The sequence below is a fragment of the Leptopilina boulardi genome, unplaced genomic scaffold (assembly GCF_019393585.1).
Source record: "Leptopilina boulardi isolate dan_hultmark-lab unplaced genomic scaffold, ZJU_Lbou_2.1 LbouV2_291, whole genome shotgun sequence".
NCBI classification, from domain to species: Eukaryota; Metazoa; Arthropoda; class Insecta; order Hymenoptera; family Figitidae; genus Leptopilina; species Leptopilina boulardi.
Genome location: NW_026137853.1, coordinates 166,461 through 186,028, shown reverse-complemented (window position 1 = coordinate 186,028; position 19,568 = coordinate 166,461). Strand labels below are relative to the sequence as shown.

Here is a 19,568-nt window from a genome sequence, read left to right as displayed (position 1 = left end):
AACATACCCTTAATTTGAATGTTGTAAATCTCACCTTAAATTATATATGTGTGTGTGTATTTACGTAGGGTCCTCGAGACACGTGACATTCAAGATTTAATGGAAGGATGTGTGCGAAATATGTTACTTTACAGCAAAGTTTACAGTTAAAGTTAAACACCAACAAGATGTTCTTCATTGTCCTCTCTTTATGAGACCCCGTAAGAAAAACCATAAGTTCGCTTAAATTTCTCTCTTTTTTTCTCTCGAGTGTCTCTATAACCTTCAGAAATGAGCATGTGTCGCACAATTGTCATAAAAGTAAACGTGTTTCATAAATTACATATATATATATATATATACTCGAAAAATTTTACAGTTTACATTTGGTCGACATGATGAAAATTAGAAGAATGGAGAAAAGCCGAAATATTAAGATTCTCTGTATATATAAGATCATAAAAGAACATCTGGAATGATTTTAAACGGATTAGGAGTTGCGGAAATCCCAGAAAATACATATGTTTTTACTCTTGTTAAATCATAAAAGTTTTAAGCATTCAGGTCAAAAAGGTTTGTCCTGCTGTGTGTTATTTTTTTTTATTTATAAAGAGACCTACTTGAAAATATACCACACTAAAGTCATTAAATGCAATAAAAATCAAATATGTCTGGGGAAATATACATAAAATGTAAATGGATTCTTGTAATATCTGTGAAGCAATCGGTTAGAGTTCAATTTTAATGTTATTCTGGAGAAAGGTTTTTCTCACTTTTGTAACTTTTTTTCATAATTTCACAAAGAAATTCAAAATTTGGTTTTTTCGAAGGATATTGACTATAATTTAATTTAAGAATATCAAAGAACTGTTTACTTTAATGATTCTCAGTTCTAATTGTTGAAATTGTGATTAGATAGATCCAAAAGAATAATTTAAAGAATTTTTTTTTGTTTGCTCCAAAATTAAATGGTAACGAAAAAATACATACTGTTTGGATTGTTTGATATGTTAATATTTGATTATAGAATTGTCCTATAACAATGAAAAGAAAATAGAAATTAAAATATCGAGCATCGATTTTGTTCTTGTAAAAGTAGAATAATTTACAAGTGACACGCGATATTTATTTACCATAAACGTCGTTTTATTATTCACACACATATAATTTTGTGACTGAAAATACTTATTCGGTACTTTAAAGGGGATTTACGAGAAAAAGATTTCTTTTCTTTTTATTATTTTAAGGGGATAAAAAATTTTGTTTTGTAGAGATAAAGAAATTGATGAGTCAAGAAGTTTGTGTGTGGGATGGAATGAGTTTTCGCTGTTTAGATACTTATATTTATTCTTTTGTATATCAGAAAACTAAAAGTACGTCACAGACAAGACACAGATTTAGAGGTGAGCGACCAATCAAAACCGGTTGTGTTGATGGTCTAAGAAATTGACGATGAATGTCGAGAATCCGAGTTTGTGTGTGTCCTTTTGCAACTCCTACGCCTTGAGAAACGCATTTTATTTACGACATAAGATTCTCTCTCTCTATCACAAGACATAATTTGTTCATATATGTATGTTTTATCCATTTCCTGACTTTGTACTTTACGTTGTTGGTGATACTCGACTCGTTCAACCGGAAACTATTACACATGTCTTCAATTTGTACTACATTATCATTCTTATGTGTTATTACATACATTGTGTTTCCCATTCCATTTGTAATAACATTTTTCGATCACATCTTAAGTACAAAATGATTAAAAATCATTATTGACAAAAAGAATTGATCTTTGACTTTTATCATCTTTTGACTGATTGTTAGTCATTCTTTACTTTTGAATCTATTAAAGAATATAAAAGTTGCGTCGTTTAAGTTGTTCGTAAGCTAATATTTGAAAGGTCGTTTGATGTCGTTTGATTGTTATAATTTAGATCGAAAGGATCGATTAAGGGTGAGTCGAATTCTTTTTTATTGGAGTACGAAAATGATGATGATCATGATGAAGAAGCCTAAATGATGTCGAGAGGGTTTCTTTTAAAATATTTTCAATGGCCTCTGGGGATATTTAACGCGGCATGTAAAAGAGGAGAGAGAGAGAGGGCGATTGGAAGAGACCGAGACGGAAAAGGAATGAGGGCCAGGGTCGACCAACAACATCTTGTCAGCAGCACACAACTCGTCTCTCTTTCTCTCTCACTCTCGGAAGGAATGCCCGACACCTGCGCGTTCTGGAAAGTGGAAACCGAAGGCCCAATCAGTCCGGACCATCCATTCTTTTACTTCTTCCTATATAACTCTCTGGGCCCCCTAAAACTCAAACAATGTGTGTGTGTGTGTGTATTCACTACCGACAGAGGCTCAGATTCCCTCCTCGAAAAATTGCACATTTAACTTCCTTCTGTTTCCTCTTTTTTTTTCCTCATCGTATACAATTTTACAATCAGTGATTAATTGGAATTTTATCAGGAGTTAATTGAGACTTTGTGTTCTGTTTATACTTTTGTATTTGATTCTTATTATATTTTTTCGATTTTCACCTATTTCTGTATTAATTAAATAATGTTGGATATTGAAATTTTATAATAATATACTAATTTTATATAAAATTCTGTAAGCAATGAAAAAGTAGAAGAATATTATTTCTTAAAGAATTTTTATTTTTTCCATTTGGAGAAAATTAATTCAGTTGGGTAGTTCTTAGGATTTAGAGATAAATTTAGGACGAGTTTGTGTATAATCGCATACCTATCTACGCACATGTAACAGGTAGCTGAGAGCAGTAGGAGACTTGGATCGCCACCCCTTAAGATTTAGATTAGAATAATTGAGAGATCGAGATAGATTCGAGAGTTCGTTAGAGAATAATATAAAGCCTTTTCCTTTCTACAATTTTGGTTACAAAAATCCTTTTTTTAAAAATACTTTTGAATTCTTTTGCATTCTATAAACATTTATAAAAATTAAAATTACATTTTTTTTGAAAATATTTTGATCATCGGAAATGATCCGAAAATTAGAGTCATTTGATACCAAAAACAAATTTGCAAACTGATTGTATTACTAGTATTACAATTTAATATTATTTATTATAAAAATAATAGGATTTCAAATAGATTAGAGGCACTTGCATTTGCAATGGAATTTTAGTTATCTTCTGAAGAGACTACAAGTCTGTGAGAATTTGTGATATCTGGGTGAACTCGTGTTACGGCTTTTATCTTCTCAAGTCCGTGATTCCCAAGACAAGTCGAGAACGGCCTTTCTTCGATCTTCTACTCCCACCTGAGTGCAGGTATCATTCTACGGGACTTTAACCCTTCGTAAGGCACTCGTGTTCCTTAACAGGAAAGCAGAAACGAGAAAGAGGTGTTCCATTACACGATTCTCAGTGAACTCGTATACAATATGTATATATATATATATATATACTTTGGTAACTTCCAACTTGATCGAAACTCCTCAATTTATCATCCAAATTGAATTTTTTCATTCAACCTTTTTTTTTAGTATTCTATTGAAAAATTCTTTTTTTTTAAAAAAAAAATTTAACCCCTTTATAAAATGATTTAGAGCAGATGTAATAAAATATTATTTTTAAAAAATCAATTTCGTTCCAGGTTAAATTTTTTTAGGGAGCAAGCTAACTTAGATTTAGAAAAAAAACTGTAAGTAATCGATTCTCTTGAGTTTTTAGGAAATATAACAACATCCATTTTATATTAAAATTATTTTCCCTTAAGTTTCACTTGAATAATAATGATTGAAATGTATCAATATTATTTTTATATATTTCATCTAGATATTTATTTTTCTCAAAGAAAAAAATTTAGGGTAGATGAAGGGGGAACCTTTTTGAAAAATAAACTCAAGATAAATACAGAGTACATTTATGATTGAGGTTATGTTTTGATATTTCGGTGCAAAATTTTTCATGGCAATACTGTGGAATTTCGTTTTGAAAAATTTTAAATGTAATTGTTTGGAAATTATTTTTAGTTTATTTTAATTTTATGTTAAAAAGTAAATAAATAAAAATCATAAAATGAATTTTTACTAATTAATAATTAATTTTTTTTTTGCAGATTCTATCCTTGTGGTGTCACGTGTACTTCAAAGATAAAGGCTTGACTTGAAGGACACAGAATTCACACAGACTTTTTAGAACTTGGTCTATTTTTACGGTTATTTTTCACATTTTCTAAATGGAAATTTAACTTGAAAGTAGGGATCTCCGAGGGCTATTTAGTTTGAAAGGATCTCATTGATGCTGAAAATTCATCATTAAGGTAAATATTTTTACGATGTACTTGAGTAGTCTTTATTTGAAAATGATAAACAGCAGATAAAATAAACTGAAATATTGTCAGATATAGACTGTTTAGTAGTGTAAGAAGGTTCCTCTAAAAATGGTATATAGAATAGTGCATATATATAGATACATATATATATATACATATATATATATGAATCGAACAGGAAAATTCCTGCAAAGCTTGTCTAATTATGAGTCTAGACGAGGTTTACTCTGGGCGATTTATAACAGAGCGGCGAGAACTCAAGTGGTACTCTATTTTCTGGCTCTGCCAATGCTGTGTAAAGATCACCACGAGTGGTTTTCTCGTATCTAGTGCACACTCCAGGGTGGTCTGGTACAAATATGTATCGTACACCTTCTAGAAATTTACACTGCATTTCACTTCAAATATATATTACATAAAGAAATACTTTTTGATTTAAAAAACATTTTTCTGGGTGTATGTTCTAAATTTCAGAATTTTTTTTGTACGATTATTTGGATGATAGAATTATTAAAATTTAATTTGACCGAAATTCCAAAAATGTTTGAATAGAAAACCGTGAGGAAAATTTAAACCAAAATTGACAAAATTTAGAAAAAAATATTTTTTCTCATGAAATTGTTGCAAAGATAATATTAAAAAATAATTTTTTTTTCTTATCATATATTACCACCTGCAGTTCTGGTATAAGATTTATAAAGAATCTGATAATTAGAGACACGTTTCTCGGTGCAAAAGTACTTGGATTGTTATTATATCAGAAAAGATTTATTTTTTTTCTTTTTTATTTACATGATAAAAAATTATTATTATCATGGGCGATAAAATGATTCATGAGTTTTTATATGTCATCACACGTATATGATAAAAGTGCACTTGAAATTTTCTAATGTATATAGATTTATTATTTGTTTAATCGAATTGGGAGAGAAGAAAAAAAAATTTAGAAATTTCTGGCAGTTGGTCGCGTGCTGTGACTATTAACGTAAATCACATGTAAAAGTTCACATTTTCTAAAGTTGAGAATTTATATATCGTCAGTTCCTTTGCCGCGGGTGTCGGCTGTCAGCTGACTTCCGTTTTCGATGTGAATCCGGTATTATTAGAATGATGAAGAGACGTGCAAGGCAACAGCTCAAATTAAATTGATAAATATCCATTCCTAGATTCAGAAAGTAATATTTTAAAATAATAATTAAAATTTCTAAATTTTTTTAATGAGTAATTTTTTGTACATTTTCTTTTTACTTAATTTATAAAATAATATACACGAGACTGGAATTTGTCTCCGGAAAGTGTATGAAACATTAGTAAACGTTGATAACTCCTGATGATAAAAAATTGTTTTGATAATGAAACAAATACTTTTAGTACTTGTGCACCGAGAATCACACTTTGTCATCGATCTTTTGTTTATCGATTGTATTCTTTCGGAGAGAGTAAAATTTGACATATTAAAGAAACATCATCTTCTCACAGAAAGCAAGATTTTGTATCTGTTTAATTTTTTTTTTTTTTTGAGTTTTGGACAGTACGAACAAAAAAAGTAAATGAAAAAATTCAAAAATATGAACAGAGACCTAGGAATTAAAACTTTGCTTTATGTGAGAAGGTAGAGTTTCTTTTATAAGTCGAATTTAACCTCCAATTTGTCTTTAGAGGATTGGTCCAGTCATCATTTTTTTAATCTACCATCTTGTATTTCAGGGCTACTTATTTAAATCTTGCTTTCTGTGAGAAGGTGGAGTTTCTTTTATCTGTCGAAATTAACCCTTATCTTGTTTTTAGTGACTTGGACTAGTTATCTTTTTTTTAAAGGTGGAGTTTGAATCTGCTTTTCATTGGTAGATTTTATTCTATATCCACTGATTCTTTTTCAATTTACCCTCTATCTTATAATTTAAAGCTACAAATTGAAACTTTGCTTTCTGTGAGAAGGTGGAGTTTCTTTCGTTTGTTCCATGTTAGAGGTTTGAAAAAATATGAGAAAAGCAAGCCCATGGCGCCTTCATTTTTGTTTCGTGACCTGCTAAGGTAACGTTTACTACCATGGTAACGGTTGCTATGGTAACTGTTACCATGGTAACCATACGAGTGTACGACAGACGGACGTCAAAGGAAATTTTTGACGATGAAAATTAAAAAAAAAATGTTATTTACTAGCTGATTCCGTTTTAAAGATGATAAAAGTAAATATATGTTGACCCTATTTCACAATATTACAGACACCTCTCATAGCATTAAGCAAACATCCCATCAGAAGGAGAGATTTCAACTCAGCTATAAACAACTTCTTTGCGGCGTGATTCTCCGTGGAGAGTGCGCTTTAGCAAGAGAGAGAAAGAGATGATCTTTGTCAGTGAAGAGGAAAATAGACGAGTCGTAAACGGAGCAATCTCTCCTTCTATGTGAATATATAGTATATAACGCGAGAGTGGGTGTCGCTGAGGGACAACACACGAAGGATGACTGTTTATAAATGTTCAGGTCGTGAGGAGATTCATATGTATATAGAGTTGAACAGCTGAAACAATAAGTGCCGCACCCGCGCGACAAGGAAACGGTTCATTTACCAACTGAGATCAGTCACGAAGGCGCGACTCGTGGAAGTCGCCTGTCACGGGGCATCAAGGGTCTTTCAGATTTTTCTTTTCTCGTCTCTCTCTCTCTCTCTCTCTCTCCTTTTTTTTATCTCTTGCCTTATATCCCTCTCTTTTTTCTCTATCCTTCACTTGTCTATATACACTCGATGAGGACCAGACAAGATGAAAGGAATCTCTGTTAAAGAATACATATATACTCCGAACAGTTGGCTCCGTTTCGCTTCACAAGTTTTTAGGGTTACGCCTTCTAGTCGATTGCTAGTCCATGACATCCATTTCAGTCTCGTCTTTATGTCTCAACAATAATATAATTTTTCACCTCCTTCTTTTTTTATAGGACTTTAGGTATTTTATATTTAATTGAGGGTCCATAAAAATCATTAGTTAGAATTTTGATTTGAAAGAATTTTATTATAAATAAAGTATTTGGGGGAAATTATAATATATGATGAAACCAGTAAACTGGAATTAAAAATATATATTCTTGGCATTTAAGAATATTTTATACTTAAATTCAGTATGTAATACTCCTATAGAATATAAGTAAATATTCTTTGTATTTAGAATACATACTAAAGAATATATTATAATTTTAAGAATATTACATACTGAATTTAAGTATAAGGTATTCTAAAACAGGTACAGGTTCTATATATATATTCTAAATTTTAGAATATTTTTTTATATTATAAACAGAAGCATCATAGTCTCATTACATAGCGGACACGAGCGTTAATGATTATTATTCTACGAGGCGTCTCGATGGCTAACTGATTCCACGGTTTGCACGAACAATTCAACGCGTGTTATTGCATCGTGAATGGCGTCGATTCAAATCTGTTAAATTTCAATTTAACTACTCTATATATATACGCAAATCACATATGCAACACACGTTTCTGATATATCTTTTCTCGATCATGTTCATAAGTAATTTCTTGATTGTCATCATCTAAAATATATATTCTTCTTTTTCAATTAAAAAACATATTTGGAAGCTTTTTACTATTTAAAAAAATTTTTATATATTAACAGTTTAATGAATCATTTTTCATCTGCAATTCGGTTATTTTGATTCATTTGTGTACCGCACTTGAATTTATAATGATTTGGATCATTTAATTTTCAAATTTGTGTAACGAGTTGCAACTAGATACTACATTTGCTTAAACCGCATTCATTTTACAATGTTATTCAAATAATTTGACAGCAATTATTTTAATTAGACTATATATATATATAATTATTACAACTGATTTATAATTATTTCAATTTACTTTATTATAAATCAAAAAAAAAAATTTTTGAAATTTAGAATATATACTTGGGTGAAAAAAGAAAATTCAAACTCCACCTTCTCAAAAAAAGCAAGGTTTTTATTTTTACTCCTTTTTTAAGTTTTACTTTTTTATATTTTTCGTTTGAAAGATCAAAAACTGAAATTACAAAACGGAAGTTGAAATCATTAATCAAGTCTATTACCGTCTTTAATTGATGTCTTCTCTTTGACAAATAATTTTAACAAATGATTGCAACTATATTAACATTTTTTTATTTGTCCATAAATTTGTTGACAATTTGTCTAATAGATATTTAGTTCTTTTTTTTCACAAAATAGGGGGAAAACACATTTTCACAATTTGTAACATCTAAATAAATCTATATAGAAAACGTATATTTATGTAATATATATTTGAATTCAATATTAATTAATCGATTTTTCCTTGTGTATTATTCTAAGAATTGAAAACACGTGTTTTGTGTTATTAAGCAAGAAACAAGAAATCTTGCACGCGAAAAATAATATAAAATTATGTATGAAGAATAATAAAAATCTTTCGCTGATAAAGATAAGCGATCTGACAGAATATATATATAGAAAAAAAAAAATGCACTCGTGTGTATTATAGCTCTCATCATCGAGTATGTATACATTTTTCTTATACATCTCGCGAGATATTTGAATAAGAACATCTTTGAGAAAAACAAATCTGACATTGGTATAAAATTTTATCAGTATGTATGTATGTATGTATTTCTTGATTTTTTTTTTTTTTTTTAACGTAAGAAATTACTAAATAATTTAAAACCCTGACGAAAGTTTTAGATTAAATTTCAATCAATTTTAATAGGTTTTCTTTCGAGACATTTCAAAATTTACGGGTTAATCAGTTTCTATCCGAATTTAAATCTCTATATGAATTTAAAACTTTTTTCACCAAATATTAAAGATGATAGGAAAAACATTTTTTTTTTCTATTTGTTTTCAACATACTTAGCACCTACATACCACGAAAACCGATAATCGTTTATTTGACAAGGAGGACTGGACTATCAGTTAGAAACTTTCCCAATTAGTCAGAAATGTCGAAGTGTGCTTTGAAACTCATCGATAGTCGTTTTGGCCAGATGGCCGTCAATTTGGACCAAAAAAAAAAAAAAACCTAAAAAAACTCCAAGAACCGAATGACAAACAAGGTTTACTAACCACACTCTGATTATCCGTCTTTTTAGTTTTAAGTTTCAAACTTGAAACCCTAAATTACTACCTGACGTGAACTTTATTTTCGGAGTTTTTGAGTCATTTTTAAGGTTCGTTCTGTTTGTCTCTTCTTCAAAATTACGATTATTATCTATCCTACTGTTTTCTTTTTATTTTTAGCTTCCTTAATAGTTATTTTACAGCATCCGGATATTTTCAATTTATTTTTTTAGTCCAAAACTCAGTTTTGATTTTCAATAACTAAAACCCCTATAAAATAACCAACAAATCAATTTTTTAAAATCTTCTTTCGTTTTGAATTTTAAAAAACTGAATATTTCTGTCTAAATAATAGTTAGTTAATTTCTCTTCTCCATTTTGTAAATGACTTTATGATGCATTTGATTCCATCGAATGTTTCAATAATCATCAATAATAATAACAATCGTGCACTAATTTTCTCTGATAAATGGAAACTGGTTCTTTGTAATTATTATCATCGGTTAAATCCTGACACCAATTGTCGCCGAATGGGCGGGTCACCGGTCGTTATGAATGCGTCCTTCTAGTGTATTTAAATTATTACTCACAGTTGAACAAATCCATCTCTATTGGACCGTTCAGATTAAAAAAAAAAAATACACACACACACACAGCTTTCAATGGACATTTTCAATTGTTAAAAAAAAATTACTCAACGCAGAAACAATTCAATTTTTTAAGTTCACACGGAAAAAAATCTTTACCAGAAACAGCGATAAGTTTCACTGAAACGACGATATGTTTCACAAAAACAGCGAATATTGAGAATATTTTCCTAATTTGAATCAAATAAATTTTTTTTTCATTGTGAATTTAAGTATAAAATATTCTAAAATAGGTGCCAAGTATACTCTATCAAAAATTGACTACTGGCGCAATATTGGTATCAGTACAGCGCCAATAGCGAATTCTAGAAATTTTTGGTAGATACATATTCTAAATTTCAGAATATTTTTTTTCGGTATATTAATAGGGCATCATAGAGGAAGTTCCAATTTAGTGATTGGGATTTCGTCCCTGTGGATTGTCAGCCAATCTAAAATGGTTCGAGTATGGTTTCACCGCACAGTGGTGTATATATATTCTAGAAGTATGGTGCGCGTGAAGCATCGGTCACGGGAGTGGTCTCTGGATTCCCTCGAGAGGTACATGTATGAACCACTCACGCCCTTGATGCACCCTGCGAATGATGGCAAAGAGAGGCAAGGAAGAGAGAGAGAGAGAGAGAGAAAGCTTTATCAGTGAATATACTTCGCTTTTTGCCTGAAATTCTCTCTCTCTCTCTCTTTCTCTCTCATACTGCTATCTCACTTGTTCGACCCGCGGGAATAATAAGTTTGATTGCGTCAGCTGTCTTCATCGTTCGAGTGGATGTCGTATACTCCTGTCGTGTTTTCATCCCAAACCATCTCTCTCTATATATACACATACACCCCTGGTGGCTCAAGTTTTGCTCCTGTCCTTGCTGTTGGCATGTTAAAGAATACACCGCTTGCGCGAGGTTCTAATTCTAATCCTCACACAGAAGGGGTTCATAGTGAGAAGCAGATGGCTTTGCCGTCTTCAATCAGCTAATCCTCCCCTTATCTTCGTAGTCGACATTCGGCTTCTTAAATAATACCAGTAAAACTCATTTATTTAATGGAAATACAAACTTCCATTGGGTTTTTTTTCGCCTAATTTCACTGATGGTGAATACTTTTTTATTATTGAATTTACGTTGAAAATCTGCTCATAATGTGAAGAGAAATTATTCTTGAATGGTAAAATTTCCAATCATCAAAAGTAATAAAAAGCACTATTCTTTTTTTTTCAAAGAAAAAATTGAAATATTTTGAAATATCTATTGTAATCTCATAATCCAAAATACATGTGTTAAGAGTGTTGCAAAATGTAGGCAAGCAGGTATGAATAGTCATTAAAACCTTAAATTTCTGAGGTATATAATTGACCTAAAGACGATTAGGTATAGGGGACCCCCAGGCCGGATGACACGTGTGCATCGTATTTTAGGACATTGCAGGAATAGCATTTGGTGTAATAATGTGGGGGAAAAAGGCAGCCACGGTGGCCTGGGGAAACCCCCATATTTATTGTGGAGGTATAGTAGTATCTGCTTAACATATGCGTTGATAGGGGTGTGTGCGCCAACAGACAGAGAGAGAGAGAGGCATAACACACCATAAGAGTATTAGTCGAAACGAGCATCAGTTTCGCCAGATGTTCCGCAATAGGGCGAAAAAGAAATTCCCAGAGGCTGTAAGACTATTGCTACTGCTTCTACTACTACTACTACTACTACTACCACTGTCATTCTTCTCATCATTCTCAAGAAAAAGTCTCTCTATCTCTCTTCCTGATTCTTCTCTCCTAAATAAATTGCCACAGAAACAACTTCTTTTTGACCCTTATATTGCTTCCCCTAATGGCTCATTCATGAAAGATTAATGTCCCTAGTTTATTTCTCTTCACGTTCAAATTGAGATTTCTTATTTTGTCATATTTGTCGCGACTTTTAGTAATTAGTACTAAATAATTGGAAACAAAAATTTGGCTAGCTCAAGGGTTAAAAAAAAAACGTGAAAATGGCAGAAGACTCCTATTTTCTATAAATTCTGATGACATACTCCAATTTCCTGTTAATAATTCTTTTGGCATTTTACATTGATTCCCAATTGGCAGACATTGATTTTGAAACTATATAGACGAGCAAAAGGCAATAAAAACGAATGGCTCGTAATCGATTTCGATCGGATTGCGTGGTGATACGGGCGATTCGCCAAACGCGGCACTTTGGCGAGTAATGAAATTTATTAGCACGTCTGCCTCCTTGGTTCCTGTTGTATATATATATATATCTAAATGGCAGGTGTAGTTGCTGGTTCGCTGACAAATCGCGACACGTTAGTACTGTGCCAAAACTTCTTTTGCCAAAGTCTGGATCTGGATGACTCGACCGATGTGGGAACAGATGCGCCTTCACGTTTCTTCGTCCCTCTCTTTCTCTCTCTCTCTCTCTTCCTCTTTATATCTTCTCTCCTAACAGTTCGCGGACTTCCTATCCTTCTGATTAATGACGCACTCGGCAGTCTGGTCGAAATATCTCCTCGCCTCTTCGCGGCGAATACAAACGATCGTCGAATCGTTGCACTCATTTGTCTGACGAACTATTATTGCCTTTAACCAACTTTTACTCTGAAAATCTTTTTTTTTTTTTTTTCTTTCTTTTTTAGTAAAATCTTCTTCGAAATAGCGAAACGAGCTTCCTGGGTGGGTTCTAAACTTGTTTACTGTAAATAAGTGTTTTGAACTTATTTGTCACTCCTTGTTAATGACTTCTTTAAATTTTGAAATTACACTGATAGAAATTATCGCGAGATAGGTATAGGGAAAAGATATTGTCATTCTGGTATGGTGAATACCAAAAATTACACAAAAAAAAACGCTGGGTAAATTTTGTTGCGGGTAATTTTCACCAATGCTAATTCACGGTGGCGCCCTCAACTAGGATAAAATTTGTTGCAGGTAATTTTTATACCGATTTAGGGGTAAAAATTCTACTTTTTTTTCGTGTGTAAGGTTAGGTCTCTAAATGATACATAACTCAAAAAAAAAAATTATAGTATTATTGACATTAATAAATAATATTTATGTTTCAGGGTAGAATACAGTGGAAAATTAAAATCGCAACCAATAATGGCAGAGTAATAGCAGTTAAGCCCCAAAGAAAATCATCGAACGGTGAGTTTTTGATGCATTTTTCCCTATTTGACAAAAAAAAAAAATTTCTTTTTCGCATTTTTTTTTTATTATTACCATATCGTGAATTGCTTTGGGGGACGTTCAATGTTAGGGAGATAATATACATCGTTAATATGATCTTCAAGAGCTCCGAAGAGCTCTTAGATAATTTACGACTAAAGCAATATATCCAATCTGAACGGCTTTTACAGGCAATTATCTTCCCTTTGCTTTATTGTCTCAACCGTAGGCATTGGTGAGGGAGGGGGGGGGTTGTCTTTAAATTCAGGTACAACGCAAAACATTTGGACTTTCTTTTTTTTATTGATTGAAAAAGATAGGAAGACAAATAATATATATATGCAAATCGGGATTAAGAAATTATTTCGAAAGTAGGAAGCCTAAAAGATTAATTTAATTTAGAAATTGTGGTATTTTTAAAACAAAGTGGTTTCTTTCCCTTATCGGTGTTATGGTGGTAGTGGAAATGATGTTTAGCCGTTGCGTCAGTTGCTATCGCCAATTGCAGCTTACTATCTCTAAATATTTGATGGGCGAACCATGCGACGGGGGTCACATCTGTGTCTATGTCAGCTTCAATTATTAAGCACCATATGCCTCCACGTTACGAATTTTGAACACGTCTCATAAGTGTCAGGTATCATCAAATATAATATAATTTTTTTTTTTTTAAAGGGAATCTATAATCTCTAAAACTTCATTTTATTTTCGATCGACTAAAAGTATAGAGAGAGAGAGAAATGGATGTTGTAATTCTTATGATACAATAAAAGTAATAGATCGGAAAAAATATTCTGAAATTTAGAATATATACACCTACACAGAAAAAAAAATCTGAATTCAAAATGTGTTCAATTCAGACTGAATTTGATGACTCTCATTGTCCTTTTCTTTGCATTTTAGTTGCATTAGAGACGACCAAATGACACTCGATACGAAATACAAAATCCCCCATTTAGCTCTCGCGTCACGGCTGTTATGGGACTCTCCGACTTATTAAACGAGATTGCCCTTGTAAAACAGTTGGCCGCGGATTTTCATCCCTATATATAATACCACCACCTTCTCTCTATATATATATTTTCGTCCAAAACGCCAGATGGGAACGATTGAACCTTTACCCCGTTTAGCGTGGTAAGTTTCAATATTTATTTTAAAATAATATAAAGCTCTTTTGTTCTGTGAATTTTGTACAAAAAAAAAAAAATTATTCTAAATAGAAATTCTTTAAAATCAGAATTTTGATTAATAATTCTAGTACTAGAATCGTGCTTTTATCATGTTTCAATCCCTGATTTTGTTGGTGTATCGTGATAGCGTATCGTAGAGTTGAAAAAAAGGGATCCATACCCTTATATGGTCATGTAATTGAAACAGCACGTGTCTCCTGACACAGAGGGCGAAGCTAATGGCACTATTGCTTTATCAGTATAGTATATCACTATATGGGAACAATAAATCGGACATATGGACGAAATATGACATATATTGTTTTGTAAACAATTTTTACGATATGTTAAATTTTACAAATTTTTTTTATTTTGTTGTATTTATTTATTTATTGAAATATCTGTCAATTTATTGAAAATTGTTTTTTTTCGTGATGTTTTCACAGTTTTCCACTAATTTTCAAAAACTCTGATTTTACAATAACACCGTGGGAATATTGGGTTTCCTTCTCGATTAAATCTGTAACGTGCGATACGCTCGGCTATATATACGTGTTTCAAACGACCAGCCTCGAGGTCCATCAAACCATCTATCCAACTCTCAGACCATAATTATAGTCTGCAGAATTCTCTCTCTCTCTCTCTCTCTCTCCCTCTCTTGACGAGACTAGCAGAATATTCCGTATCTAATACAGACTGCTACTATCTCTCTGTGTCAGTTATCCCACTATCTGACTAGATCTCCTAACACTTTATTGTAATCAATAGTCTTGCCAAATATCTAACACGTCAGGCGTATTGTGTGTTTAATTAAATAGACCTGAAATTATAGTATCTATAATGTATAAATGATCTTCATAATGATTAATCGAAAAAAAAGTGATTTTGAAGATTCAATCCACTTCCACATTTTTTTATTTTAATAACAGTTTTGTTAATTTTTTTGTATGCGGACGGATTTGCTAATTAATTTTCAAGATGTCATAGAGGTCAAATCCGTAACTTTCCACTTCTTGGGACTCTGTCACATGGAGCAGATTAGTAGAATAAATTTTAACTAATCAGAATGGAGTCTCTTATGACAAATATTATCTTGCCGCAAGAGACTAAATTTTGATTGGTTAAAATCTATTCTGCTAATCTGCTTCATGTGACAGAGTCCTTTCATCCCCTGTCCTCTCAATTGATAAAAAACAATCAAGATAATGTTAAAATGATAAATTAAATAACAAAAATAGAGTTACTATTATTATTATTATATTGCTTTAGACACTGTATATATAAACCGGTATCACATATTTCTTAAATCGAATCCATAAATTTCTGATTTTCAACTATATATACAATATAATAAAACGAATAAACTCAGAATGGAAGATTGTTGAATAAAGGAAATACATTGTAAATTGTTTGAAAATACGACGCAGTAACTTGCAAAATTATTGGCCGCACAGTAGGAACGTGTAAAATGCATCGATGATATCTCGGACAAATAACGGCATCCTGTGGAACTTGCGTCACGTACGAAGAGTACGCTCGTATTTATATATATATATATATATATATATATTCAGGGCCGTAGCAAAATTCTGGTGCAAATGTTGTTCAGGCCGCGGGAATCCGGTAGCGTTAGTATTCAAAGTGATTTGTCAGTCGTGCGGTGCGTACCGTAAACAAAGGGAATGTCATAGCATATTCTGTTGACAATGACGGCCATCGTCAATGGAAAGGTTCTCTGACATACGTGATTGCAAACAACTGCCGCGGCACCCAGAGCCGAATTCACCTCTCGTCTGTGTGTGTGTGTGTTGTTCCCCGTATCGTCCTTTCCAATACAAAACCATAATCGATTTATCGACTTTGCTTAACGTTAATTAACGCGTACACCTAATGCCACTGACATGACATCTCAATCGTTTTCCGAATGTTTGCCATCACCTTGTTTAGAATTTCAATTTTGCGGACTGAAATTATTCCCTTCTGTTTTTTATTTCTTAAATTTCTTTTTTTTTGTCAAAGTATTTATAAATTGATTTCAATATTATTGTAAAGTAGATTTAAATGTAGTTTTTAATGTGGGACCAATGTAGATATCATTCCAATCTTAGGGACGCCAGTTTTGGCCCCGTTTTGAGCCTTGGCAAAATTTGTACTTGAGATAAGACGAATGTAGTTTCAATTTTGTTTTAATGCTCAAAACTGGTCCAAATTAGGATTAAGGTTCAAAGTAGGTTCAATATAGTTTTAATGTTGGTTCAAAGTAGCTCCAATGTTGGCTCAAAGTAGGTTCAATAAAGGTCCAATGTTGGCGCAAAGTAGGTTAAATATAGGTCCAAAGTATGTGTAATATAGATTTAAAATAGTTTCACCATAGTCTCAGAGTTGGTTCAATGTAGGTCCAATCTAGTTTTAAAGTAGGTTCAAAGTGGGTTAAATAGAGGTCATAGAAGTTAGGTCCAATTAATATAACAGTTACAAAACAATAATTATAAATAATTCTTTAATTTATTGAAGCAATACTTTTTTTCTGTATTTGTTTTTGTCTCAGTTTCTCTGTTTTGGAAAATAAGAAACGTAAACAGTTTAGAGAGGGTTTTTGTGATGTTAATGTTATGCGCCTTGAAAATTCACTGTTGTTTTGTGAACGAAATAGGCACATATGGATGCACACAAAAGCAATAGAGATATATCCTGAAAAATTTTAGTATTGGATCCGCCCTAAAATTGACCTTATGACTCCTTGTTTATTTCCCAAAATTCGAAGGAACTTTTACACACACACACACACACGTGTTTTCGTTGTATATCTAAATTATTACCAAATGGTTTAGTGTTGTAATTCTCCCAAAGATTTTCTCGTTGGCCACCCACACATGTGGGCTTTTTGATTCTTTTAACCGAAAACTTTGGGTCTTGAAAATCTACAGTGACGATTTGACGCGCCGCACCACGCCTACACAAGGAAGAGTGTATCGTGTTTCAGAAGCTTGAGAAAGTTGCCACATTTCAAGCAAAAGACACTTGTGGCCCTTTTCTGAGATTTATTAAAAAAAAAAGAATTTTTTATTGGTTTTTTTTCTTTTAATATCACTAATATGAATTTTGAAAATTTGCATATAAGGAGACGAATAGTAATTGTTAGTTTTGGTAAACAGGAAGTTTTTCTAACATAATCTGTAACAGGAAGTGGTAGGCCAATTAAGGTCGTTTGAATCATAAATTTAAAGAGACCAAATGTATAAACGCACGCAGGTCACTTGATATCTGTGGACTTTGATAATTATCCTCTTCCTTTCTCTCTATTTCTCGTTATCGGTTTTTGGTTATTTTAGTCGTTATATTGCGACAGATGGAAGGATTTAATGCTTCCCAAAAATGGAATCACGTTAGACGCGAACGTTTTGCTGCACGAATTTTAAGCGCTCTCCAAATTTTGATTGACACGTCGCACCTGTTTTTTTCATTGGCAAACATTTCAACCGATTGGCATATTAGTCACGATCCAATTTCTCATCGTCAGACATCTGATAGAATATAACTTTCGACATCCATACAATACTTTTACAATCTCATTCTGACAGTGAGGAACAATTTTTTTTTTCCTTTCTGAAGATTTAGTTTTATTCTTTTATTTTATATTTTAACATTTTAAAATGATCTTTTATTAATGATGAATTTGAAATGTGTAATTTGTTTAGTAGGTATATTGTAAAAAAAAATACAAAGTGAGAACAAAAATATTTTTTGGAGTAAAAAAAAGCAGCAGAATTAAGAGTCTTATTTGTATAGGGCGTGTGATGTATTTTAGTGTCCGGTTTGGTCAAGTTTGCACGTCGACGCGATGCCAACTTGAGGATTAATGGTAGAAAGACAGAAAAGGCAGTGAGTCGAATCTCACGAATAGTATTTGCCCGCCTAATTAGCGTTACCAGTAGAGAGAGAGAAAGAGAAAGAAAGAGAGAGAGATAGTTACTACTACTAAACGCAGGTGTTCACTTTTATTCGCGTCTGTATATTGCTCAGCAGAAACAGCTGAAACCTCTTTCTGCTTCGCAAAGCTAATGCCTAATATAAATTCTAGATTTGCCGCATACGATTCGTATCGCAACGTCTCTTTCTCTTTTGTCGTTGTCGTCTTCTGTTTCCACGTTTTCATCACACCTGTGCCTCTCGAATCATTTCCTTTGTTCCATTCCTTGAAACTGCGCCATGTACAATAAGAAGTCAAATTTTAATCTGACGAACATTAATGAATGCCTCACAGTGACAGATAGAGAAAGAGTAAGAACAATTATTAGTTGAAACCTAAATAAGTGATACTTGATGTAGCCATGAATTAGCCAGGAGTAAGTTTTGAGCATGCCAAGACGTAGCCAGGAGTTAGTTTTGAGTTATGAAAGGTTTGAGTGTGCTATGAGTAAGCCTTGTTGTAGCCAGGAATTAGTTTTGAGCCACGACTGAGCCTCGAGCGTGCCATGAGTGAGCCATGATGTAGCTAGAAGTTGATTTGGAGTTAAGTTAAGTCATTAGTGAGCCTTAATGTAGCCATGAGTAAACCTAGATGTTGCCAGGATTGAATTTTGAGCTATTAGTGACCCTAGATGTAACCAAGATTGAATTTTGATGTATTAGTAAGCCTTCAGGTAATCATGAGGTTGCCTAGATGTAGCCAGGAGTGAGTTTTGAGTCATTAGTGAACCTAGTTGTAGCCAGGATTGAATTGTAATCCATTAGTAAGCATTCGGTTGCCCTGAGTGAGCCTACATGTAGCCAGGATTGAATTTTTATCAATTAGTAAGCATTCAGGATGCCACGAGTGAGCCTAGATGTAGCCAGGATTGAATGTTGAGCAATTAGTAAGCCTTCAGGTAGCCTTAAGTGAGTTTTGAGCCACTAGTAAGCCTAGATGTAGCCAGGATTGAATTTTGAATCATTATTTAGCCTTCAGGTAGCCATGAGTGCGCCTAGATGTAGCCAGTAGTGAGTTTTCAGCAATAAGCATGCATTATTGATTTTCGCTCTAATTTTCAGCCACAGGCGAGCCTTAACTTTTAAATAAACTTTTGAAACGTGATGAGTCGGTAGCCAACTTTTTTTCAGGCATGTTTTGGATAAAGTAAATAAAACATTAATTGAGACGTCAATTAATTAAAGAATTGATAATCTACATTTTATCGCAAATGAAAATGCAAATTTAGTTTTTAGGGTAAATAAAGATTGACAAACATTT

At 32.5% G+C, this 19,568-nt stretch overlaps 1 long non-coding RNA gene across 1 annotated transcript in view; it reads left to right on the top strand.

The window, feature by feature from the left end:
• The window catches only part of LOC127282193 (uncharacterized), a 150,359-nt gene that overhangs the window by 70,894 nt on the left and 59,897 nt on the right, over positions 1-19,568 (top strand). The window contains exons 7-8 of the long non-coding RNA XR_007843168.1: positions 4,065-4,268; positions 13,067-13,148. This is a non-coding gene — a long non-coding RNA (uncharacterized LOC127282193). The remainder of the gene's footprint in view (positions 1-4,064; positions 4,269-13,066; positions 13,149-19,568) is intronic.